The sequence below is a fragment of the Helianthus annuus genome, chromosome 8 (genome assembly GCF_002127325.2).
Source record: "Helianthus annuus cultivar XRQ/B chromosome 8, HanXRQr2.0-SUNRISE, whole genome shotgun sequence".
Classification (NCBI taxonomy): domain Eukaryota; kingdom Viridiplantae; phylum Streptophyta; class Magnoliopsida; order Asterales; family Asteraceae; genus Helianthus; species Helianthus annuus.
In genome coordinates this window covers 84,388,018-84,394,751 of record NC_035440.2, presented here as the reverse complement: position 1 = coordinate 84,394,751, position 6,734 = coordinate 84,388,018, and positions in this window count along the sequence as shown.

Here is a 6,734-nt window from a genome sequence, read left to right as displayed (position 1 = left end):
AACCCATTTTTTTTTAGGAATTAGCCGCGAACGAAATGCTATACGGCTAGTTCTTTATTGTTTTTCTTTTTCTTTAAAAAATATAAAAACACAAAAAAATTAAAAAAAAATTAAAAATACCAAAAATAGCTCGTGGTACTAATAATCTGCATTGTTTTCTTGTCAAATATTTCTTGTTTTGCAGATCATGTCAGGTGCAGGGTCCTCGTCCAACCCAAGGAAGAGAAGAATCAAGTATCGTGGGAACGATAGGAGAGTGTACGCCAAGATTGACAAGTTGAGTGATCATCCGATGTTAGACTTTGATGAAGATACTGAAGAAAGGGTTAAGATGAAAAAGTATGTGGTAACCCAAACTTTGGAACATCGGATCATAGATTGGGAATGGTTGGAGAGTATGGGGGCGAGTGAGCGGGTCAATGAGTTGCTAGGGCCACGGTTGCGGATGGCTATGGATGCGTGTGATACCACGCAATATACCGAGCTTACTATAGAGTTCCATTGTACCTTCCGTCACAAGGAGGGTGCATTTTCTGAAGCTAATGCGGTATCATTTTCGTTGGGGAGGAATTTGTACGAGATGACTATACCCCAATTTGGGGTGGCACTGGGTTTGTATTCGTCGGAAGAGGTAGCGACGGAAGAGTTCGTGAATGGGCTTCGGGGTGTGTTTAACTATAATAGGCCGAAGAGTTTGGGCCCGACAGAGTTGGGTGAATTTTGGGGTTCGATCTCGACACAGTCGTTCGCGCACACGAACCTTATCTCATCGGTTCGTGACCCGATTTACAGGTATATTTTAAAGATGTTAGCGACGACTGTGGTGGCGAGAAAGTCGGGGGAGAACAAGGCAAATTGGCTAGATATCTTCGCCTTGATGTGTATGGTGGAGAAGCGGAACTGGAATTTGGCTAGCTTCTTCGCGTGGTCATTCAATAGGCCTCGTCGGGGAGGTAAAAGGGCTGCTTTAGATATGGGCCCTTACATCACTAGGTTGGCAAGGAACATTCGGGCCCTCACAAAGTACAAACTTACTGAGATGAATGTGGGTATGCCTACAGTTCGTTGGGGTGTTTTGGACCTTCAGTTGGCGGGTATTCTTACCCAATCTGATCCACCAGAGTGGAACCATTAGGTTGGAGCTCCCCCACAGAGACAGCCGGTACCTCGAGAGAGGCGTGCGGTCCCTCCACCACGGCCGGTTAGACCGCCGAGACCCAATCCGTTCACTCCCGAGGCTGCTTTTGACTACACACAGGAGAGGTTGGATCAGATGGACAGTAGGAGGCGGGTGGACCAGCAGTGGGTGATGCAGAGCCACCACAGGCAGGATGATATGCTCCGATACATGATGTCAGGTATGGCACTTAATGCACCGGTACCACAGCCTTTTGCCGGACTATTACCTCCACCAGTTTATGGAGGCGACCAGCAGGCCCCGTATGTGTATGGTCAGTACCCGGGGGATGACCAGTGGGGAGGTCAGAGTGGGTATGCCTACAGTGGTCAGTTCGGTTGGCAGCAGGCCGGCGGTTCAGGTACTCAGCAGATGGAGGAGGATTCTGGGGATGATGAGGAGTGATGGAGCAGATGGACTGAAGCAGCATATATCCTTTGATATCTTTATTTTTGTTTATGCTGTTTTGGTAGATTCGATATGGTTGTACTAGCAGACATATTTTTATTTTCTGTTTGAACTTGGGATGTGGTATGTTGAACGTTTGTAGTAGTTGGTTTGGTATGCTATGTTGGTTTTAGGTTGATGATTTGGAGTCGCTTTCCGTTCGTGTGTGAGGGAGTTTGGTACTGTTTGCTGAGCACGTTCGGTATTGGAGGGCTATGTGGAAACGACTGGCACTTTGACAGTCTCACATATTGAGTTAAGTCGTTTTCCTTCTTTTTGTTGTTGTTGTATTTTTATTTCGTCGTCGAGTCTAGTTCGTTAGTTCGTTATTTAGTTTTTTTTTTAGGTAGTTGTTGAGTCGTATTTTCGTTCTTGCATTAGGGACAATGCAAATCTCTAAGTGTGGGGATGGGATACATGTAAATATTGAGTCTTTATTATTATAAAAAAAATTTGAAAAATCAGAAAATGTCTTTCGAAATAAAAAGAAGTTTGCAAAATAAAGCGGAAAATGATAGAAAAAATGAATTTTTGTTGGGGTTCAAATAATTATAATATGAGATTATAATAAACTGAGTTTGCGTCTAGTTTGGGATATGTGGATAGGCCCGGGTTTTGGTTCTAAGTCCCTTTGAGTTAATATACCTTAATTGTCGGTCTGCTAGTGGGTTCTCGCCTGGGAAATATGGGAAACTAAAACTGGCAAAAAAATAGTATAAGGGATGCCGTTATAAGCTAAGATAGTTAGAGTTTTTTATCATATCTCGCTGAAAAAAGAAAAAAAAAATAGAATAAAAGTGAGCTAGAAACTAAATGAAAGTAACACAGGCCTATGTAATCTGTGGTTGGGGATAGCGACTCTACAGCCGGAATGCCTCTGGGATGTGTGAAATCGACTTGCCGAATAAAAGTACCGAAACCTATGTAATCTGTGATTGGGGATAGCGACTCTACAGTCGGAATACCAATGGGTTGGGGAAAGCATCGTCTAGTCTCACGAATATAAACTTGAAAAAAAAAAAAGCAAGCTGAAAAAGAAAAAAAAATGAAAAAAAATATATAGATTTGATTTCAAACTCTCTTTATCTTGGTATAAAACGGTTAGGAATTGGTCAAATGATCGTTCTTTTAGTCCTATAAGCTTGAGTTGGGAGTAGGTGGACTGTTGATTCTAGTGTTAGACCCTAGGTGGATTGACCGCACTTAAATTAAATTCACATGATAAGGGTTTGGGATTGGATTCGGGTTTAGAGTGGATAAAGTATATTCGCAATCGCAGCTAACGCAAGCTTTGGTTTTAATTAATTGTACCTATACTTTTGACCCGAGTAATTGTTCATTTCTGATTCCGTTGCATAATTCTTTTTCGAGGACGAAAAAAAAGTAAGTGTGGGGATGTTTGATGTACTGAAAAGTACATATGTTTATAGTGTATAGTTTGGACAGTTTTCAGTCGTTTTGAGTCTGTTTTAGGTTAGAACTATGATATTGCTGACGTTAAGCTTTGATTTCAGGTCCCGTAGCTTAAAGTGTTGAAAAACGAGTAAAAACGAGCAGTTCGGAAGAAAAACGGGATTCGTACGCACGTCGGAGAAGCTGGAATTCGGAAAAGAATTAAAAAAATCAAGAAATTGAGTTTGGAGGCGCCGCGTGACGCCTAGCCACCCTCGCGCCACGCGAGGGTCCTTATTTGACTGATTTTGACTTCTGGGTTTAGGGTTTGACTGAATATTACCAAGAAACTTAACTGAAAACCCTAGTTGCGAATCAAGAAACCCTAGGACGAATTTCAGAGGAGATTTTGAGCTTTTCGGAGTATTTTGGCTAACGGGAATCATCCGGTTGAAGCTTGGATCGTGAGAGTGAAGATCTTTCGGGTTTTATCTCCCGGTGTTCCTTATTTTCGCGTTTTCAATACTTTATGATGAATTCTTGTTTTGAACTTGTTTTGTTTGATTTGAACAACATGTTTCTTGGCTAAACTTAGATACTACCTAGATTTGATGAAGGTTTAATTTATGTTTGGATCTTTTAACGGTTTTTATTGTTTGATTATGGATTGACTTTGAAAGTAAAGTGTTCTAGATTTTCTGATTTGGTGCGTGTGCGTATTTACTTTTGATTGTGGATTGTTTGCTGTTTCACATAGATTTTAGTGACGGTCTTTATCACATAATAGATCTGTGTTGATTATTTGCATCCTTGCGGGTTCGGGTGATCTTTGGGTAAATCGGCCGATAGCCTTAGAAACAGTAATTAAAATACAATTAGAAGTAAATATTCTGCTTAACTTGTCGCTGAGAGGCTCGGGTTAGTTATTAGGTCGCGGTGCAGTATATAGCTAATTTAGATTTTGAGAGAAGTCGAAGTTAGTTCCCTAATTGCAGTTGTGTCTAGTAAACCAAGTCAGAACCTAGAATTGCCTTAGATTATCGCGCTGAGAGGTAGATAGTCATATTAGGGCACTTTTAGAGTCGTTAGAGGACTGAGAGGAAATCTAACAGTAGGTAATCATAACAGCCTTGTAGGGTTTCCTAGGTTTCTTCCTGAGAAGGGTCGGGAAGTCTTAGCATTGAAATACCTTAAGGTTTAGTATTTAACGATCCCGGCTCCATACAACAATAAAACCGTTAGAATTCCATTCGTAGTTAAACTGGATTCAAGTCTAGGTAGCCCTTAATCTCATCTGAAACAAAACCTTAGTTTTCGTTCGTGTTTTAGTTAATTTCAATTTAATCATAATTTTAGGATTTTAGTAAAACCCCCCAAACACAATATTTGTTTAGTCGTGTCAGCGTCTAGTCTAAGTTTAGTCGTTAACGTAATTCATTAGAGTCCTTGTGGGTTCGACATCCGGACTTACTTTTCTGTGCTAGAGTCGACCGGTACACTTGCCGGTGAGTAGTTTAGTCAGGTTAAAGAGTCTAGATTTTTATTACTTGAGTCTTAATTTAGGGTAATTTAGTTTATTTAGTTGAACTACTTTTTCCACATCAATACATTATTTGAAAAGATTGAAACTCATGAGCTTGAATTGCAGAAATAGAACAAGATGAGCAGTTCTTCACATCAACAGAATGTTGGCTTGTATTACAAAGGTAATTTACCTTCGGTGAAAGCTGATAGTTCACCAAAGACAGCATTTAGTGGTGAAAGAACAAAAGAACCTCAGATAAGCTCATCAAGCTACAATCCGGGTTATCATTCATCAGCTTCAAAAGCTAGTTCTGAAGAAGCTGAGGAGATACTGTGCAACGTTGGTCTTAAGTTGAAAAATTCTCCGGCAATGAGTATCAATGCAGCTAAGCAGCAAATGATTTTTCTTGCATCTGTTCTGGAATCGTATGAAGGTCTTGTAGCGGGCAAAATTGGAAACTCAGAGTTAACCAAAGAAGACTACGACCAGATTGATCCGGAAGAGATGGAACTCATTGACATCCGCTGGTGTTTAGCTAGTTGCATTCGCAGAGCTCAGAGATATATGGAAATTACTGGGAAACAATCGTTAGGCGGTGCATCAACAAAACTTGGATTTGACAAATCCAAAGTGACCTGCTTCAAATGTAAGCAGAAAGGTCATTTCAAGAAAGAATACACTAATTCTGCAGTTGGTGGAAATGAACATCCATTCAATGATGAATACTACTGAAAGGCGATTTACCACCGAAGCAGAGAAGAGCCGAAAATGATCGAAGATAAACCCAGAGAGAAATCTAGAGCTTGTGCAGTAATACATCATGATGAAGGTTTTGATTGGAGCCAGATTTGTCTAGAAGAAGACCGTTTGGAGAATATTCGAAAAACAGCTCATGGCAGAGCTATAACTAAGAACAAACATTATGTTTTTGTTGCAGAAATCAAAAATGAAAACAAAGAAGAAAATGGTGTTGATGAGGTCAATGAGAAAACTAGAGAAGAAATTTTGAATGAGAAAACTTATCGAGAAAGAAACATTGCCTTGAACAGAATTGATGAAATGCGGGAAGAATATGAGAGTGTTGTCAACAACAAGAGATGGGATAAAAAGAGAGAGTGCTACTTCAACAGGGAAGGTGAACCAGTTGTTCCGAAGAAAGACATAATCTTTGAAGATGTTCTTCTCATAATTCCTTCATCGGCTGAATATTATATAAATGTTATGAAAGATGACACGTGTGCAAAAAGGCATGAAAAGGAAATCAAATATGCCATGATATCGTGTTTGAGAAAGATAGATGAAGAGAGAATGAAGAAGAATGTTGAAGAGATGGTAAACAATCTGAAGAAAACTGTTGAAGAGGTTAAAGCTGAAGCTGTTGAAGTTAAGGGTGTGAAGGAAATCAAAGTTGTGAAAGTTGAAGATTTGAAAATTGTTGAGACAGAAAAGATTGAATAAAAAGTTAAGGTGAATGAAGAAGTTGAGAAAGCTGTTACTGAAGAACAGCAGGTTGTAGAAGATGAGAAGAAAACTGAAAGTTTGACTGAGGTAAAGATTGAGAATTTGAAGTCTGCTAGTGATGAAGGTGCTGGTAATGAGAAGAAGGAAGAGCTGAAGCAGACAGAGGCAGCTGAAAACACCGAAGTGCCAATCACTGAGGTAACTTCTGATTCTGAAATCTTAAAACCGATTGAACAATGCAAGAAATGCATGGCAACATGCAGAGCTTGTACTGAAAAAGATGAGAAGTTCAGAACGAGAGATCTTGAATTCACAAAAATAGAAAACATTTTCAAAGAAAAATGCAAAGAAATGCTAGAAAATGAAAAAGTTTTAAAAGAAAATGATGCAAAACTTTCAGAAAAATATAAAAAATTAGAAAAAGAAAATGAGATTTTGAAAGAAAATGTTTTGAAAAAGACAGAAGAATGTGATAAAAAAAATGTTTGTCAAGAAATGAAGAAAGAATATGATTCAATAAAACTGGCATATCACATTATAAAAGAATCATATGAAAAAGTGAAAGATGAAATGAAATTTTCTCAATCAAGAATGAATTATTTATCTGAAACAACTAAAGAGTTTAAGTGAATGTATGAAATAAAACAAGGTGTTGTTAATTCCTATATTGAGGATGTTGCTAAGCTAAAGCGACAGATTGCTGATTTAGAACAGGACAACAACAAGTTAAAA